Consider the following 21,117-nt stretch of genomic DNA (forward strand, 5'->3'; position numbering starts at 1 on the left):
AGGAGACCGCCCCCACAACAAAGAAGAGCAAGGAACACATTGTGTGTTTCTTTGTCAACAAAAAGGACATTATCAGAGTCAATGTCCAAAGGGGAAGAAGGTGGTCAAAGTCAAAGGAGGAAGCACAAGTCAAGGGGGAACTTCCAAGGTAAAACCCAAGGTATCGTTTATTGAGTCTACCTCTTTAAATAATGGTAAAAGCATGCTAGCTCTAATTTATTTCATTTTAATGCTATTTACCATAAAAATAGAAAGCATGACAGCATTAAGGAAAAACATGTAGCTCTTCATGCTAAAACTACCACACCTAAGGTTAGGAAGGTAGATAAAAATTTAGACAAGAACCCTAAGGATCATAGTTATAAGCCTAGAAATAAAAATGCTCAAGGACATAATGAAAAATCAAAGTCTAGGGATTTATGGAAAGAAAATCAAGTTTTGAGGTCAAGACTTGATAAAATGGAAAAGACCCTCAAAAGGATGAAAAATATCCTAAAAGGGCAAAAAGAGCATAAAATAGGTCTAGGAGCACATAAGTCATCCAATGGTCATAGGGGTTTGGGATATAAACCTAAAACCAAGAAGGATGTGCCTTCTTATCATAGGGTTCCTTATAGTTATGGAACAAACCCTAGGTCTAGCGGTCAAGTCAAGGATACAAGGGAAGTTATCCCTAGGAATATCTTTGTAATGACAAATGTGACTAAGACTTCAAAGAAGTCTAAGAAAGTCACTAATAAGGTCACAAGGGAAGAAATCCCTAGAGTTGACCTAGAAAAGGTGACCAAGGCTTCTAAGAAGCCTAACAAGGTCATTAGAAAGATATCTAGGGAAGTTATCCCTAGTGAGTACCTAGAGCATCCAAGGAGCACCAATAGGTTTTGGGTTCCTAGGAGCATTTTCTCTACCCCTTAGATGGGTTAGAGAGTGTCAACTCTAATTGGAAGGGTAGTTAACTCAACCTTGATGAAGTTGACACTCGGAGAGCATTTTCAAGGTTATTATTAACCTTTGAAAATGAAGTGAATTTTCATTTACACTTTAAAAGAGTAAAATGTGCCATAATTTGAAATTTTTGATTTTATTTTAAATTGGCACAAATTGGGAAAACATAAGAAATACCAAGTTGGAGTTTTGGTATTTTCTTAGGAATTTAAAGGCAAATTTAAGCCTTAATTTAAAATTTTTACTCTTTGGACGAGTAAAATGTGCCAAATATTTGAGGATTATACTTAATTTTAATTGGCACAATTTAATCATGGGATAAAGAAATGTCAATTTGGATTTTTGGCATTTTCATGAGTAGATAAGAGGCAATCTAAGTTAATTTTAGGTTTAGCTAAGGATTTAAGAACACTTAGATAGATAATCTAGGTACTTTATTTAAGCTAAACTACCATGCCTTGATTGCTCATCACTTGTCATGACAACATTCTAGCATTCATGTTTTATTATGAAAAATATAAAAATATCATGTCATGTCATACATACATCATGTAGTTATAGAAAATTTTCTTTTGAAAATTATTTATTTTGATGTATGTCATAGCACATCATGCATTATTTTTAATTCCTTGCAATTAAGGACAAATGACATTTACCAACAAGTAACATCCTTGGTGGATGTTCAAAATTCTTAAAATGTATAGATATAAATGCATGATCCCTAGTTTAGGGCAAAAATAAATTTTACATCTCACAAAGACTTATAAGATGACTTGTATGTATTTTAGTGCATATTAGATACAAGTGAGATGTTAGAACAATGAACAAAACTCAAGATGTTGATTTAGTGCATTCTTTTGAGTTTTAGGTTCATCAAAACACATAGTTATGTGTTTTCCAATCATTGGGAAAGCTAATGTACAAGTCATGTGCATTGAGCCCAAATAATATGATTGGATATTGGTTTTGAAAAATATTTTAAAATATACTTTGGAAAACCTTGGTGAAGGCTATCTTTTGATAGTAATCATCATTGAAAAGTTAGATACAAACTTGAACAAAACACTAAAGTTTTTGTAAGTTTTCAAGTTTGTGTCAATCTTTGAAAATAGGAAGTATTTTCATAGAAAACTATTTTTCCTTGATAGTGTATATCCTAAGTAATGTCTACATGAATTTTCACGATTTTTAGAATTTTGTAGAATTTTTGGGGAGTTTCTGAAGTTTACTAAAATCAAATTTCAGAAAATCAGGCATTCAATCGATCACCCAATCGATTGAAGTGCCTCAATCGATCGGGTGATCGATTGAGAAGGATTTTATCATGAACAGAAGATTAATCGATCGATCCACACCTATTGAATCGATCAGTGGATCGATTGGGTCAGATTCAATTGATTCAAATCCCATTTTCAATCGATTGAAGTGCTGATTTTGGCTGGGAAAGACTGTTTTCAGTTGTTTAAACCTTTTTTAGTCCATGTAACCATTCCTAAACCCTCAAAACATATTTGTATACATTTAGGGAGAGTTTTCATGATGAAAACAAGATTAGATTGGTTAAGGAAGACTAAGTAGAAGTTTAGGTTGAGGTTTGGTTTCATTATTGAATTTTTGAACCTCCAACTTCTAAATTTGGGTTTCCTAAAGATTTAGGGATTCCAAGTCATTGTTGGTGCAATGACAGAAGTTACGTGCATGTCTTTAGGGGAAGTCACTCTTTAAGGACATGGAAATTATTTTTCAAAACCTTTGAAGGTGGTTAAACCTTCATTTTGAAAAACAATGCTCAAGGTTGAGCGTTGAAAAGCAATGGAGAGTGGATATCTTCATTGTGGGGTTATGGATGCTCTAGGATGAGCATCATAATGTGGAATAATGCTCCAGGGTGAGCATTTAATATAGTGAAGGGTATGAGACCTTCATTGTTGGATTGGTTAACACTCAAGGGTGAGCATTGAAGATAATGAAGGGTATGAGACCTTCATTGTAGTGTTGTGTCCAACAAGTGAAGTTATGAACAACGGTGAGTAACTCTTCAGGGGGAGAGTTCTTTTTGATGTGTGCCAATAGGGGGAGAATGTAGAGTTTAAGTTAGGCCTTCATTATCTAAGGAGGGAGTTTACTCTCTAGGAAAGGGGGAGAATGAAGGAAACCCTCATTCATGCCTTGGCATGAAGGAAGTTGAGGCTATGAGATTAGCCTAACTTAAAGGTATTGTCAAACATCAAAAAGGGGGAGATTGTTGGTGCAATATTCTCTAGGTCAAGGTTGACCTGGTTGACTAAGCTTGAGATGGCTCAAGCTTGAGTCTGGATGTTTGGATTTCGATATTTGACAATACATGGAGACTGATAATACATGGAGATTGCATGTGCAATTGTTCATTTGGGAAGATTGTTGGTACAATTCTCCTTTGGTTAAGGTTGGCCAGTTAGATGTGAAGAAGAGTCAAGTAGGTCAAGACTGATTGGATACTTGATTGAGAAATCCTAGTGAGTGAAGCCAGGTGAAAGACCTAGTGAGTGAAGCTAGGTGAAAGTCCTGATGAGTGAAGCTAGGCAGATGAGAAACCCTAGTGAGTGAAGCTAGGTGAGTGAAGCTAGGCAGTATGAAAATCCTAGTGAGTGAAGCTAGGTGAAAGCCCTGGTGAGTGAAGCCAGGCAGATGGGAAACCCTAGTAAGTGAAGCTAGGTGAAAGTCCTAGTGAGTGAAGCCAGACAGATGGAAAGTCCTGGTGAGTGAAGCCAAACAGATGGGAAGTCCTGGTGAGTGAAGCCAGGCACATGGAAATCCAGGTGGGTTAAGGTTAACTGGATACCTGGTATTGAGAAGTTCAAGTAGGTCAAAGGGTTGACCGGATACTTGGCACGAGAAGGAAAAGTCCAAGTGGGTCAAAGGGATTGACCGGACACTTGGTGAGGAAGTCCTAGCAGGTCGAGGGTGACCAGATACTAGGCATGATATCCCAACAGGTCATCGTTGACTAGATGTTGGGTTTTAGGGGCTTGGGACTTGATTAGGGCAAATCAAGTTGGATCAATCAATCAACCGATCGATTGACTCATGCCCACTCGATCAGTTGATCGATTGGGTGAAGTGCCGCGACAAAACCTACTCCCAATCGATCAGTGGATCGATTGGGGAGAATCGGCACGAGCACAGAATGCCTCCCAATCGATCACCCGATCGATTGGGAGCCTCCAATCGATTGGGCGATCGATTGAGAGGATGGAAATCGCAAGTAAACATTGAATCGATCGGGCAATCGATTCAAGCGATTTCTAGAGAGCACAGAGGCGCTCTGGATCAATCGACCGATCGATTCAAAGCCTTCCCAATCGATTGGGATCCGACCGTTGGCGCAGATTATATCTGTTGGCGAGTGTTCTTCTTCGCCCGATTCATCTCAGATCTTCACAGCAACTTCTCCAAGCTCTCACCACCAGTTCTTGAAGGTTCTTGGAGACGAGTGCTTGTGCACGTCCAAGTCAAGAGGCCATCTATAACAAGAAGAAGAAGCTTGGGTTAGGGTTTCAAGTGTAAATCTTGTAAGATTTCAATTGTATTTACTTCCCTTTCTTTCTTCTTGTACTAAGAGTGTTGTAGGGCTTCTCCACCTTCGGTAGTTACCGTAAAGGAGTGCTTTCATAGTGGAGAGTGTGTGTCGTGTGTGGATCCTTGGATCAGTCACCTTTTCTTGAGGTGGATACCAAGTAAATCCTTGTGTTAGCGTTGTAATTATGTTTCTTTTATTTTCCACTACATATCATCACCAAGAAGCAAGCAACGACGAGCACGACGAGCTATTCACTCCCCCCCCCCTCTAGCACATTTCGACCCTAACATTAGCCAATTATGTGACTCAAGATACTTAGTCACATTCTCAAAATCTAAATGCTTAATTAAAAATGTTGAAAACCCTAACATTACACTTAAGTGTATTAGGAAAAAGAACATCTATTCAATTGATCTACCAGCCTCCTCACTTAAGTGTCTATTGACATAACAAGAGAAAACTAAGTTGTGGCACAGAAGACTAGGTCACACTCACACCAGACTCATTTCAAAAATGAGTCAAATGGCTTAGTTAGAGACTTGCCCAAATTAAAATTTACCGAAAATTTAATTTGTAATGCATGTCAACAAGGTAAACAAACCAAGTCAACTCATAAATCAACCAATTTAAGTAGAACTAACTCAATATTTGAACTTCTACACTTAGACATGTTTGATTCACATGGGGCTAAGTCACTAAGCAAAAACCAATATTGCTTAGTAATAATTGATGATTACTCAAGGTTTACTTGGGTAAAATTTCTAAAATCTAAAGATGAAAGCTATGAAATCTTTAAAACTTTTTGTAACTTAGTAGAAAATGAAAAACATACTAAAATTAAAAGAATTAGAAGTGACTATGGGGGAGGATTTGAAAACCTAAAATTTATTGAATTTTGAGAGATTAATGGATATAAACATGAATATTCATGCCCTATAACCCCCCAACAAAATGGTCTTGTAGAAAGAAAAAATAGAACCCTACAAGAAGCCGCTAGAACTATGTTAAATGAATACAACTTAAATAATCAATTCTGGGCCAAGACAATTAATATAGCATGTTACATTCAAAATAGAATTTTAATTAATAAAATACAAAATAAAACTCTATATTAATTATATTACAACAAGATTCCTAACTTAAATTATTTAAAAGTTTTTGGGTGTAAAGTTCATATATTAAACACTAAGGACTACTTAGGAAAATTCACATCTAAGTCAATCCCAGGAATCTTTCTAGGGTATTCCACAACCAGTAGGGTCTATAGAGTTTATAACAAAAAAAAACTTAAAAGTTGAAGAAACAACTAATGTAATTTTTTATGAAGAAAATAACTTACCTAACTTGATAAACAAAATATTACTCAAAACACAGAAAATATTAATTCAAGAAATTTAGAAGATGATGAAGACATTCAAATAAAATCTAGTCAATCACAAGAACCAATTATTGACTCTAACATAAGACCATCAAGAACAAGTACCAATCACCCACCTGATCAAATTTTGGGTGATCCAACCATTGGCGTTTGAACTAGATCATCTTATAGGAACCTAAGTAAGATAGCTCTCATTTCAAAAATTGAACCCAAAACTATAGAAGAAGCCTACCTGGCCCAGACTGGATACTAGCAATGCAAGAGAAGTTAGCCCAATTTGAAAGAAACTAGGTCTAGGAACTAGTACCCAAACCTAATAACAAAATCATAGTTGACACTAAATGGGTATTTAGAAATAAATTGGATGATAAGGGTGAAATTGTAAGAAATAAGGCTAGGTTAGTAGCTAAAGGGTTCAATCAAGTAGAAGAGTTAGACTATGATGAGACCTATGCCCCGTAGCAAGACTTGAATCTATTAGAATGCTGCTGGCCTATGCAGTACACAAAGGATTCAAGTTATTCCAAATGGATGTAAAATCCGCCTTTTTAAACGGATTCATCAAAGAAGAGGTATATGTAAGTCAACCCCCAAGATTTGAGGACTTGGACCACCTGAACCATGTTTTTAGTCTAAAAAAGGCCCTATATGGGCTAAAGCAAGCACCTAGGGCATGATATGAGCGACTATCAAATTATCTAATATCTAAAGATTTTAAACAAGGTCAAATAGATCAAACCTTATTTGTAAAAACCTTAGAAAAAGATATTTTTATAGCCCAAATCTAAATTGACGATATAATTTTTTGTTCAACCAACACAAAATTTCTAAAAGAATTTACCAAATTAATGGAGAGTGAATTTGAAATGAGCCTCGTAGGTGAACTTAACTTTGTCTTATGCTTACAAATTAAACAAACCAAAGATGAAATTTACATCTTTCAAACAAAATATGCCAACAAATTAATTAGAAAATTTGCAATGGAAAATTAAAAAATTATAAGTACTCCAATAGCTACAAATATTAAAATTGACTCTGACTTAGAAAAAAAAACCAGTAGACTTAAAATACTATCAAAGTGCGATAGGAAGTCTACTCTACCTAACTGCAAGTCGATCGGACATCCTATTTACAGTAGGTATGTGTGCAAGATACCAATCTTGTACAAAAGAGTCACATCTAACAAATGTTAAAAGAATACTTAGGTATATTAAGGGAACCCTAAATGTAGGACTTTGGTATCCTAGAACTTGCACCTTTGACCTAATCGGCTACTCTGACTCAGACTATGTCGGGTGCAAATTAGATAGAAAAAGCAAAAGTTGTAGCTGTCAATTTCTAGGTCAGCGCCTAGTAAGTTGGTCAAGTAGAAAGCAACACTATGTTGCTTTATCCACTAGTACTGAAGCTGAATACATAGCTTTAGGGGAATGTGCATCCCAACTATTATGGATGATGCATACCTTAAAGGACTATCAACTGGAATATAAAAATACAAAAAATTTTATTGATAATATAAGTTCAATTAACTTAACCAAGAATCCAATTCACCATAAGGACTAAGCACATAAAAGTTAAACACCACTTTGTAAGGGATCATATAGCTAAGGGTGACATTGTGCTAATTAACTATGTTGAGTCCAAGTCAAACCTAGCTAATATTTTCACAAAATCCTTACCTGAACTTGAGTTCAGTGCACTTAGAAGGCAAATAGGGATGTGCTTAGTAGATAAGGTTTTTTTTATTCTTCATTTGTAATTTCAAAATACTTTGAATTTAAATTCTAGGAAAAATAAATTTCAAAAATTCCAAGTTTATTAGTTTTTCAAAATTTTAGATTTAGCCTAGGAATTTACCCCTAGAAAGCATCTACCCGTAGTTTTCAGCCAGAGCATCTCACAAGCACACTAGGATTACCTTGCTTGTGTATGAAAACACTTAGAATGGTGTGAGATGCATAGGGTACTGCTTAGACTTCAGAATTCTTATATCTGTGCATCACAGTAAGTCTGGGCAATAAATATCAAATTTACATTAATCAAGTTAAGTTATCCTGTCTTAGTCAAATCTAACTGGATCACTAACTTAACTTGACTAATCAAGTGAAAGCTATTACCTTTTTAGGTAAGTAGTTAGTAGCTAATGGTTAGACATTTGGCTAAGGAAACTAAGTATTTAGTTTGAATTTTTAATTACTCATGCTTGGATTTTAGAACTTTGGAAAAGAAAACTAAGTTTTTCTTTAACAAAATTATCTTACTCTTTTTGGTTCTAAATGAAAGTGGACTTAACTAAAGTTAAACAAATTGATACTATTTAAGCTAAGTACTTTTCAAATTTTAACTAAGTAAAATTACTTTTTGAAACACTAAAGTGTTTCTTTTTGAAAAATTCCTTCTTAAAAAATATTCTTAAAGTTTTATCAAATATTTTTTAACTCAAATTTAGCTAAGTTACTTTTCAAAGTCAATAAACTTTCCCTTAGCTAAACTACTCTCCAAACTTAGTTGTTGAGCAAAACATTTTCTTTAAGGAAAAGATTTTTTTTAAAAGCTAAGTACTGATTTATTTTTTAATCTATTCATTTACTTAGCTAAAAAGTCTTACAAGAAAATTTGTTCTAAAAGCTAAGTGTTTATCAAATGTTTTAAGTATTTATTCAACCTCCTATTAAACTAAGTTAGCTAGTTTTAAACTAAATTTTCTTTTCTCATATTTTTAAAAAGCTAAGTTCTTATAAGCTAAACTTTTCGAAAACTTAGTCTTTATCAATTTGTTAATAAATCAAAATTTTTTTTTAGCAAAGTGTTGTCAAATAGCATTTTCTTACTCCTTCCCTCACAAAGTTTTTTGATATATGGTAGAGGGGGAGAGAATAAAAAAATTCAAATCTAAAAGTCAAGAAAATTCTAAAAAGAGGAGCTTTTACTAAGGGGGAGCTTTTCACTTAAATTTATGCTTGAGTTGTTATTTAAATTCAGTTATGCTTGTGCTGTTCTCAAATTCTTTATAGCATTATTCCTTATTCTTTATGTCTTTTTACTTAACTTTGAATTTTTGTTGCCATAATCAAAAAGGGGGAGATTGTTGGTGCGGGAAGCATCCGACGATCAAACCTGAGTTTTGATAATGACAAAGGATTCAAAGTTAAGGTTATTTGTGATCTAATGTGGTTGAATGAGTTTGTAGGAAAAGTCTTAATGTATCTTAGGCAAAAGTCCTAGTTGCGGTTAAGTAGGTAGAAAACCCTAGGGGGTGGTAACCCTAGGTCTTAGGGGGTGGTAACCCTAGGCGGAAAGCTTTGACGGGTCAAGGTCTTCGGGCAAAAGTCTTAGAGTCAGAAACTCTAGGTGAAAATCCCGATGTCGCGAATCGGGTGGAAAGTCTGGGCGGGTCGTGGAGCAGACGTCCAACGAAAAGACCTGAAGACTCGGGCGCTGAGAAAAAATCCAGTCGATCTAGAGGATCAAACTAGCAACAGGTATACTCTCCTGAGTGGAGTAGGTGAGGACGCGTTCTCCGCTGAGGGAACAGTAGGCGTCGGTTCGACCTAGGATTCCCGATCGGAAATCTGAAGTTAGAACCGGACAATTCGGTGATTGTCAGACATTTATGTTTATGTTATTATTATTATTATTATGTGCTAACTTTGTGTTGCAGGGTATGTTTGGTATTTTGGGACTAACATATCTTGCAGAGAAAAAAGAGCAAGTTTTACCTCGGATGAACAGTACCGAGGTGCCCTTCATGAAGCTTGGAGGCACCTCGGGTGCAAGGACTGAGGAGTTTACGCAGCGGAGCTGGAGGCGCTCTCAAGGGAGCTAAAGGCGCCCTCAAGGGAACTGGAGACGCCTCGGACAGCCTTGGAGGCGCCCTCAAGAGGATAAGTTGCGGGAGTTGTGGATCTTATCTACGCTGCGAATCCGCCGGTGATGGAGGCGCCCTCAAGGGCCTTGAAGGCACCCTCAATGGCCTATATCATTCGGTCTCAACCAGCAGCTTCAAACAACACCTTCTAAGTAATCCTTCTTCAGCGCACTGCTAACGAGACGATCCGGCTAAGCTACAACAAGACACTGACGACCAGAAGCTTCGAATTTACGATTCCTTTGTAGTCGGTATAATTTCTTTACAGTATTCTAAATTGTAAGACTCTCTTGTAAAATTTCCGAACTGATAGTGAATTGCCCAAAATAAACACTCAACGAGTGTGAACCTAGGAGTCGCTACAGGCTCCGAACTAAGTAAAACCAACCTACGTACTTGGTGTGTTTTCCTTGTGTTGTTTTCTTTTATTCCGCTGCATTTACTCGATCGTTTTAAAAACGAAAGTGAAAATCACGAGCACTATTCACCTTCCCCTAGTGCTTTTCGATGCAACAGATGATTTATAATTTTGTTATAAAATTTGTTATAAATTTGGGATGAAAATTTTTATCCCTAAATTAAAGTTTTTTTTAGTGAGAGGGAGAGAGAGCAATTGTAATTTGGTGAGTTGGCTTTGCTGAGGAGGAACGCTTATATATAGGGATATGGTCGAAATTAAATAAGTCTAAAAGTGATTTAATTATGTATTTTTGGATGATAATTTTGGTAACGGAATTTAGTGTTGAACGGAGAGAGATTGAAACCGTACTTTTTTCCTTTTTTGCATTATTTTTCAATGAGTGAAACGGCATCAAAGCGCATAAATCGCGCCGAGTAGTTTTGGGGGTTTTGCCGTGTTGGTTGTATTCTGTGGATTAGATACATTTGGTTATGTCAATTATATCTACTTTGCTGTATCTGTAGCTAAATTTGGTATGAGATATTTAATATTTTTTTTACGAGATCTTTTTAATATATTAGTGTTTTGACATTTATTATGGATTCCTTGCACAACAAAGAGGGCTAAGACAATGACGGAGGAATTGTAATCTACTCGGACTAACAATGGCCTCCGGATGGACCTCCGGGTTAATATCAAAAAGAAATAAAATAACTTACGAGTGGCTCTCAGGCTAAAGCTCAAGTACTCTGGTACTCGGCTCCGCCCTTGCTAGAGATATTTCAAATTTTTTTTATGCAGTGTTCTCCATCTTTTTTTTTTATCCCATCCTTACCGACTCAAGTACTTGGAAGCACTAGTAATAAGAGCACGTCTTTATCTCCAAATTAATTTACTTTAAGGCAGGGATAAAACCAGAGGAAAAAAATTATAGTAGAAAATTATCTTCCAAACAAAGGAAAGAGAAAGGTTAAAGAAATATTTTTGATAGAAGAAGATAGATACATATATGATATAGTTTTGTAAATAAAAAAAAAATATATACAGCATTTTTTTTTAAGTATATAGTATAATTTTATAAGTTAAAAAGATACATGCGTCAATTTTTTTAGTTATATAATGTAATCTTGTGAATAGAAAATTGTGCATGTGTCATTTTTGTCATCCGTTGTTTTCCGTCCAATTTTAAGATGATCAATTTTGACTTTAAAATTATCCATTGATGGATTATATTTCTCTTCCGTCTGAAAATTTTAATAAAATAAATAACAGAAACTTTTCTGCTATGATTTTTTTTTTAATTTTATTTTCCGCTCTTCCAAATAAATAGGGCGTAAGTATCAATATGTATCCCAACTGAGGAGTGAGGATTGATTATGATGTTCTAAGAATTCACTTTGACACCTTTACTGATGCACCATGACTGGGAGCATGTTAGAGATTTTTTAATTTTGTTCATAGTTTAGGTGCTCAATTTTTACAACTCAACTAATTTTGGAAGTGATTCGTGTTGTCCTATGGAAGTTTTTCATCGATCCCTAGATAAATCATGGAAGTGCTATAGTAAGTCGTCGGTAGTGGACCTTCATGGTTTTCGCCGTCCCTGTAAGATCGTGGAGGCTAGCTAGAGATTTTTTATTTTTATTTTATTTTTGATAGTCTAAGTGTCCAGTTCTTACTACCCATAATCTTTGAGACGATCAGTCATGTCCTACGGAAGTTTTCCACTGATCCCCTGACTAAATCACAGAAGCACTGTAGAAGTCGTTGAGAGTGGACCTCCGCGATCTTCACCATCCCTATAAGATCGTGGGAACAAGTTAGAGATTTTTCATTTTTTTTTTAGCCTAGGTGTCTAGTTCTTACTACCCAACTAATCTTGGAGATGATCGACCTTATTTTACGGAAGTTTTTTACCGATCTTCATGATAAATCATGGAAGCCCTACAACAAGTCGTCGACAATGAACCTCCATCATTTTCGTCGCCCCTATAAGATCGTCCAACACCGAGCGAAACTTCGCTCATGAAGGCAAACTTATGGGATTTTTCCACCCATAGGTACTTCAGCTCACCGCCTCTAAGCCCAAATTTTTCCATTAAATTTAGCGTCATTACATATCCCAGCATAGTATTGAACCGTGACACTCTCTTTAACTCCATTGCGCCTTAATCGTTGTGTCATGTCCGTGGGGTCGGGCTAGAGATTTTTCACGAGAGCCCATCATGTTCATGAAATTAAAATTCGAATAATTATTTGCCTAAGTTCGCATTCAGTCAATTTTACAATTGACTAAACTCTTCAATTGAATAAGATTCACATCCAACTCAAACCAATCGACGCGACACTATCGAGACATCTAGCTCTACAAGCTCCATGAGTATTATTTCATGTCCTAACACAAACTCTGTTTCAAACACATCAAAACAACTTAGGGGGCGTTTGGTTCTTTCCTAGGAATAGAAATCGGAATGGGAATCATTGTATTGTGGAATGGGAATGGGTATGAGCATGGATATCACTCTTAAAAGCAATGTTTGGTTAGTTGTATATCTTCTATCGGAATAAATCAAAGTTTCCTTTTTTACCCTTAAAGAAAAATAAGAGAAAAAATTAGGTGTGAGAGAAAGATGAATGTGAGAGAAAAATATGATGAAAGAGAATTATGAGAGAGAAAGTGTGATAAGAAAGAATGAAGAGAGAGAAAGTGTGATGAGAGAAAATGAAAAAAGAGAGTGATTGGAGAGAGCATGATGAGAGAAAATATGATGTGAGAGAAAGTATGATAGGAGAGGATGAAGAGAGAGAAAATATAGTGAGAAAAAAATGATGAGAGAGAGTGTGATGAGAGAGATTGAGGAGAGAGAAAGTATGGTGAGAGAAAAAAGAACAGTGAATATGATGAGAGAGATTGAGGAGAGAGAAAGTATGATGAGAGAGAAAGTGTGTTGAGGAAAAAGGAGTAAATGTGATAAGAGAGATTGAGGAGAGAGAAAGTATGATGAGAGAGAAAGTGTGATGAGAGAGAAAGTGTGATGAGGAAAAAAGGAGGAAGTGTGATAAGAGAGATTGAGGAGAGAGAAAGTGTGATGAGAAAAAAGATAAAAGAGAGTGTGATGGGAGAGATTGAGGAGAGAGAAAGTGTGATGAGAGAGAAAGTGTGATGAGGAACAAGAGAAGGAAGAGGGTGCGATGGAAGAGATTGAGGAGAGAGAAAGTATGATGAGAGAGAAAGTGTAATGAGAAAAAAAGAGGAAAGAGAGTGTGATAGGAGAGATTAAGGAGAGAGAAAGTGTGTGATAAAATGATGAGAGAGAAACTATGATGAGAGAGAAAATATAATGAGAGAGAATAAGGAGAGATAAGTGATATGAAAGAAAAAATAAATAAATATATTTTGATATTTGATATTAATGGAGAAAATTTTAGTTTTAAGTCAATGATATTTTTGGAATAAGGGAATATTTTGATTGATGAAAATAGGGTAATGGCTCATTGAAGGGGAGGTACATGGGAATGAGTCATTACCCAATTTCAAGGATTCATTCCCTTATTTGTATTCCTATTCCTATAATCCAAACATTAACAATGGGAATCAATGATTCTCATTCCCATTCCCCACTCCTATTACCCTAAACCAAACGCCCCCTAAGGGATATATTAGTATTATTTACGTTACTTACATGGAAGGGAAAGAAAAAAAAAAGATAAAGAAAAAAAATCCAAGTTAAGGAAAAAATAAAATAAAATCTACAATTTTAATTTCATTGTTTTGCATTCAACTTATTTCCTTGGAAGGAAGGAATAAAAACTACATGATTTAATTATGTGTTTATTAAATGCTTAATTCCATTTTCTTCTCCTTGGAAGGAAGAAAAGAATGGCATGGAATTAGATTTCTTCTCGCCTTTGTTTTTTTTAAGTAAATAAGATATTTTCTCTCTTTTATAACTCACTAGGTTCTAAAGACATGTAATATATGATGATTTTACTACTAAATTCTTTGATAAGGGACCATCTCAAGCAATGGGAATTTTTGTTTAAAAAATTCACTTAGATAGCTATTGACCGGTTGTGCTGTGCAGTCCATGGAATGGAAGGGACTTGATGACTAACAATAGTTTTTTATAAGTATAATTGGGATTAGATTTGTGGAAATTTTTATCTAAATACATATAAAATTAAGGTGACATTTGATATGTGGGTATGGAAATAGAGAATTTGATTTATTCTCAAATCTTGATTATAGGAATGGAATTAAGATTTTAGAATGGAATCTAAAAATTTAGATATGGATGAAATCCACCTTTTATCTTAGATTTTGATGAGAATTGGAATGAGAATTAAGTTTTGGACAAAAATACTTTTAATATATTTGTTCAATTTTTCTTTTATAACACTTTCTCTTTTCTTGTTCTCTCTCATCATACTTTCTTTCTCCTCATTTCCGTATCATACTTTCTCTTTTATCGTACTTTCTTTCTCCTCATTCTTTTTCATCATACATTCTCTACTATTTTCTCTCTCATCATGCATTCTCTCCGATCATATACTCTATCTCCTCTTCCTCTCTCATCATGCTTTCTATGTCATCACACACTCTCTTCTCATTTTTTTTCTCACCACACTTTCTCTCTCATCATTCTCTCTCATTACATTTTTCTCTCATATTACTTTCTCTCTCCTCTGAGAACAAAGCAAAGAATGCATATAAAGTGTAAAAGGCAACAAAGCGAAGGAGAGAAAGAGGTAGCAGCAAAAAGAAGACTAGCAAATTGTATTGCGAAAACTTAGGTTTACAAAGGAAAAGAAAATATAAATAGATAATAAAAATAATAATAAAAAACTAGTCTACCCTTATATAATAATAATTTATCATATACTAACATCCCATCAAACTCACGATACACGAATAGAAAACATTGAGAGTTTGTTAACTAGAAATTAAAACCATGCAGTAGAATGTGCCTTGGTAAGTAAGTTTGCAATTTGCGTGGAAGATGAGACAAATGGCAAAGTGATGGTGCCATTCTGATAGCGATGGCGAATAAAATAACAATCAATCTCGATATGTCTGGTGTGCTCATGAAAGATAGAATTGCGAGTAATTTGAATGGCAATGGAATTGTCACAATACATAGAGGTAGGGTTCAAAAGAAAAACACCCATATCAGCAAGTAGCCAACGTAACCAAACAATTTTAGCAGTAATAGAGGCTATAGCATGATATTCTACTTCGGTAGAAGAACAAGAGACATCTTTCTTTTTACTCTTCCAAGAGATAAAAGAAGATATCAAAGGATAAAGAAAACTGTAGAATCACCACCCCAATCTACATTTGAATAGGCCCACAACTCTAAGGTAGAAGTAGAAGGATAAAGAAAACTATGAAACTGGGTACCTCGAAGATATCAAAGGATGCAAAGCACAGCTTCCCAATGTACTGAAGTGAGAGAATCAACAAATTGGTTGACAATATGTACAGCATAAGCAATGTCAGGTCTAGTAATGGTGAGATATACTAGACTGCCAACAAGAGTGCGATATAAATATGGATCTGGCAAGGGAACCCCATCAATAAAAGAGTACTGAGCATTAACCTCATGCGGAATATCAACAGTGCGAATGTTGGATAGATGAGCTTGCTCTAGAATGTCACCAATATATTTGGATTGCGAGAGAAGATAGCTGCGAAGAGAATAAGCTACTTCACGTACCAAAAAATAATGTAGAGGACCCGAATCTTTCATATCAAACTCACGAACCAAATGCAATTTCAACTCTTCTATTCCACTTAAATTATCCCCTATAATAATCATGTCATCAACATAAAGAGAGAGTAATGTGAGACCTGACGAAGTATAATGAACAAAAAGAGTAGAGTCATGCTGGCTAGGAAGAAAGCCAAGAGATCCAATCACAATGGAGAACTTGTCAAACCAAGCTCAAGGAGCTTGTTTAAGGTCATAAAGAGCCTTCTTTAGTCTGCAAACTTCACTAGGGTTGTGAGTGACACCTAGTAGAGGCACAATGTAGACTTCTTCTTAAATATTTCTATTTAAAAAGTATTTTTAACATCCATCTAAAAAATAAACCATTGACGAACTGATGCAACTGCAATAAGAGTACGAATAGTAACAAACTTGGAAACTGAAGAAAAGGTTTCCTCATAATCCATACTATATTGTTGGGAAAATCCATTAGCAATCAAACGAGCTTTATATCGCTCAACTGAACCATCAGATTTAGTTTTGATCTTATACACCCATCGAGAATCAACGCACGCTTCCCCAAAGGAAGAGGAACAAGATCCCAAGTATCTATTTGATACAAAGCAGAAAGTTCTTTCTGTTGGAGCAATCCCAATGGTCCGTGCGACCATGTGTTTTGGTGTTTGGGCAAAGGGTTTAAGTTAGGTTCACCCTTGTATTTGATATGTGTATTTGAGTTGTGCAGGTTTGCAGGATACACATGTGACTCAGGTTGATGGCTTCGGGTCTGGTGAAGGATGGAGCATCTGAGGGACCATGGACAAGGCAGCGAGGACAAGGGCCGAGGGAAGCGACTTCGAGGCATACGCGAAGGATGGCATTGGGGACGAGCCGCGGGCTTGAATGCATCCGAGGGACGAGAGCCAAAGGAAATAGGCTTGAAGGTAAAAGGTCAAAGCTGCAAAGGAAGCATCAAGTGAGTCATAAGGGTGAGGGTACGAGAGATTGTACTCGGAGTAAAATTCTAGTTTTAGCAGTACTGTAGCAGTCGACTGGATGTTTTAGCAGTCGACTGCATGTTTTAGACTGGGGCAGTCGACTGGCAGCGAACAGAATGTGTGGAATCGAGCCGTTGGGATGTAACGGTCGAATTTCCATAGAGGGCAGTCGACTGCATGTTTTAGCAGTCGACTGGTAGGCGGGGTTTTCCAACCCGTGGCCTATAAAACCAAAGCTTGGGAGCTTGGTTTGAGTTGATGAAATAGAGGTGGTTAATCTCTATTAGTAGTCTACTTGTGCCCTAGCGTCAAAAGAGCTCTTGTGAGGGTTGTGGTGAGGTTTCTCCACCCACAAGGAGGTTTGAGCTAGCCGGAAGTTTTCCGGGGAGTAATCCACCGAAGGATCGGGATCGTCCACCTTACGGACACGCCGTGGAGTAGGAGCTTTATCTCCGAACCACGTAAATGATCGTGTAGCTTGGTTTGAATTCTTTCCTTTAGTATTTAGCTTTCTACTTGTTTTGTTTGCATTTCCGCTTGCGCACTAACGTTGTAGAAAGAAGCGAGTATTTGGGGGCGCCGTCTATCCAACCCCCCTTCAAGCCGGTCGTCCGATCCCCAACAAGTGGTATCAGAGCGAGGCCGCTCTCCATTGGACTAATCGCCAAGGAAGCAAAGATGATCGGCTTGATTGAACCGCCAAAATTTGAAGGAGGAAGCCTTGGGGACATCACGTATTGGATGATGAAGATGGAGATCTTCTTCAATACGGATTGGGACATCATGATGATTATCAAGGACCCATTTGAAGTCCCAAGAGACAAGAAGGGAAAAAGACTCCGACCACGACATTGGACGGAAGAGCAAACCTCACGATCGGAGGCAAACTCAAAGGTAATATCAATCTTAATAGATATATTGCCGTCTAATGTGATAAATGGTGTAGGTGAGTATAAGAACACCCACGAGTTGTGGAGCAAAATAAAGAAGGTTCAATGGGAAAAACTCATGCCTACACAAGAAGAAGAAGAAAAAGAAAAATCCGAAGAAACGGATGTAGAAGCTCAAGTAGAGGAAGATCAACAAGAAGTTGAGAAATGTTCAACATCCGAGGAGAAGAAGAAAGATGAAGTGGTTCAAGAGGAGAAGAAGGACCATTTGGATGTGGAGACCAATTCAATATCAAAAGAGGAAGAGGAAGTGAATTCGGTCACATCTAAGGAGAAGGAGGATGAAGAAAGGCCATCCACAAGTGTGGATGAGGAAGATGAGGCATCATCAACATCCTCAAGAAGTGAAGAAAAATCCAAGACAAGTGAAGAGGATGAAGAAGAGGTCTTGGAAGTGGCCAACATAGCAAGCACCTCCACCGAAGTGAAGTCAAAGGACAACATAATATGTTTCGAGTGCAATGAGAAGGGACACTACAAGAGTAGATGTCCATTGGGTAAGAAGAAGGTAAATCCTAAACCCGTTCAAGTTAATTTAAACACTAACAAGGGTTGTAGGAATAAAGAAACCCAAGGAAAAAGGATGCGTATCATATGCTTCACGTGTGGGGAGAAGGGGCATTACCACACAAAATGCCCCAAGAAGAGGGAGATCAAGAAGCTTGCGCAATTAAAGAAATGGGAGAAAGAGAAGAAGAAGAAAAGCTCAAGTCAAGGGGGAGCTTCAAGGGTAAGGGAGGTATACCCTAATTTGAAGTGTAACTCAAATTCAAATTCTTATGTTCCCATGCATGTTAGGAAAAATAATGTTAATCATTATATGCCCATGAAAAATTTTGGTTTTAAATATCATGATAGGAATAGGGTTAATGTAGATCAAAACCCTAGGAAATCTATGCATGAAAAATCTAGAAACAATAGACCTAGGGAGACCCAAGGCATTAATCCCAAAAAGGGGAGACACATGCCTAGGAAGGGTAGGTCTAGGAATGTCCAATTTGGACAAATTAACTCTAGGGTTAGAAACCTAGAGAAGGAGAATCAAGCTTTAAGGGGAAAGCTTGATAAGTTGGAACAATTCCTTAAGAGATTCAATGTTGGATCTAAGGAATTAAGGATGATGTTGGGTAGCCAAAGACCCAATAATGATAGATCGGGCTTGGGATACCGATCTAGTCCCTCCAAGGCCAATGAGAGTTCATATGCTAGGGTGGCAAATGATCATGGCAAGGGAGAGGTCTCCAAGGCTAAGGGAAAGTCTTATGCTAGGGTTGCATATGACTATAGCAAGGAGAAGTCAATTAATGGCAAGGGAAAGTCATTTAATGGTAAGAAGAAATTAACCAAGGACAAGGTGTCCAAGGTTAAGAAAGTTACGTTTGTAGGCCAAGTGTCACCGGGGGTGGATCGATGTGGCCTAGCCATTGTGGAAGAGTCACCTAGGGAGGTGGCTAAGGCTAAGAGCTCTAGGGGGAGCTCAAAGAGTCAATTTGGGACCCATGGCCAATGGATCTCAGGTGGGTTCTACTTGGGGGTCTAGAGGAGCCATGGAGTGTGCCAAGTGGTTTAGAGACGGACTTGAGTCTCAAACCTAGGGAATTGGCACACATGGTTTATGTTTCATGCAAGAAATATGACAATTGGGGTCATATTGCATGATAATTGGTTTTGGAAGTATAGATGCCATATAAACCAATGCTAGGGATGCATTGTGGGTTGGTATGGGCAAATACATCAAGAGGAAGCCAAAACTAGGACTTTAGGTCAAGGTTCAATTGAACTTTTTAGCTAGTTTTGTGTTTTGTGTCAATCTTGGGATTGGTGATAGATATATTTTTATATATATTTTTCCCAAGTAGATATTGATATAATAGACCTCTCCACAAAATTTGGGGATTTTTGGAGGTCTGTGGAATTTCTGGCGCATTTCTGAAGTTGGCCAGAAAAGGCTGATTTTTTCATGAATAGTGTACCAGTCGACTGGTACAGTTACCAGTCGACTGGTAACACTGTTCATTGTAAGCTCGTTTTCATGGGGGCAGTCGACTGGTACTTCTTGCAGTCGACTGATACCAGTCTGAAAGTGTTTTCAGCACTAGATTTTGACCGGGTCAGCTCATATAGATGTATGCGATCCATGGGTGATACATACATGAGTTTAGGGTCATTTGGATGACAAGTTTTCAATAATTGGGATATTGTTGGAGAACTTTTTGGATGTTAGGCAAAGGGGGAGAAGTAAGGTTTAGTTAGGAAAACCTGAAAGTACCTTTGTGTAGGGGGAGCCTTGGGATAGGTTCTTAAAAAGCCCGTTGTAAAAATCCTAGCTCAATGGAGAGCTTAGGTAAAGGGGGAGCCTTGGGATAGGTCCTTCAAAAGCCTTATGTGGAAAATCCTAGCTCAATGGGAGCTTAGGTGTAGGGGGAGCCTTGGGATAGGTTCTTAAAAAGCCCTATGCATTGTTTCGGCGGTTGCCAAGTGTGTAGCCTTGGCAACGTAAGTCCATTCGGCGGTATAAGTCCAAGTGTGTAACCTTGGCAACGTAAGTCCATTTGTTTTAGCATGTTTATTTGTTATATGTTTTCCCTAACTTAAATGTATTGCCAAATACCAAAAAGGGGGAGATTGTTGGAGCAATCCCAATGGTCCGTGCGACCATGTGTTTTGGTGTTTGGGCAAAGGGTTTAAGTTAGGTTCACCCTTGTATTTGATATGTGTATTTGAGTTGTGCAGGTTTGCAGGATACACATGTGACTCAGGTTGATGGCTTCGGGTCTGGTGAAGGATGGAGCATCTGAGGGACCATGGACAAGGCAGCGAGGACAAGGGCCGAGGGAAGCGACTTCGAGGCATACGCGAAGGATGGCATTGGGGACGAGCCGCGGGCTTGAATGCATCCGAGGGACGAGAGCCAAAGGAAGTAGGCTTGAAGGTAAAAGGTCAAAGCTGCAAAGGAAGCATCAAGTGAGTCATAAGGGTGAGGGTACGATGCACGAGAGATTGTACTCGGAGTAAAATTCTAGTTTTTAGGGTTTTACTGTAGCAGCACTGTAGCGCTACTGTAGCAGTACTGTAGCAGTCGACTGCATGTTTTAGCAGTCGACTGGTGCAGTCGATTCGTGTGGAATCGAGCCGTTGGGATGTAACGGTCGAATTTCCACGAAGGGCAGTCGACTGGTAGGCGGGGTTTTCCAACCCGTGGCCTATAAAACCAAAGCTTGGGAGCTTGGTTTGAGTTGACGAAATAGAGGTGGTTAATCTCTATTAGTAGTCTACTTGTGCCCTAGCGTCAAAAGAGCTCTTGTGAG

This window comes from Zingiber officinale, chromosome 1B (genome assembly GCF_018446385.1).
Source record: "Zingiber officinale cultivar Zhangliang chromosome 1B, Zo_v1.1, whole genome shotgun sequence".
Classification (NCBI taxonomy): domain Eukaryota; kingdom Viridiplantae; phylum Streptophyta; class Magnoliopsida; order Zingiberales; family Zingiberaceae; genus Zingiber; species Zingiber officinale.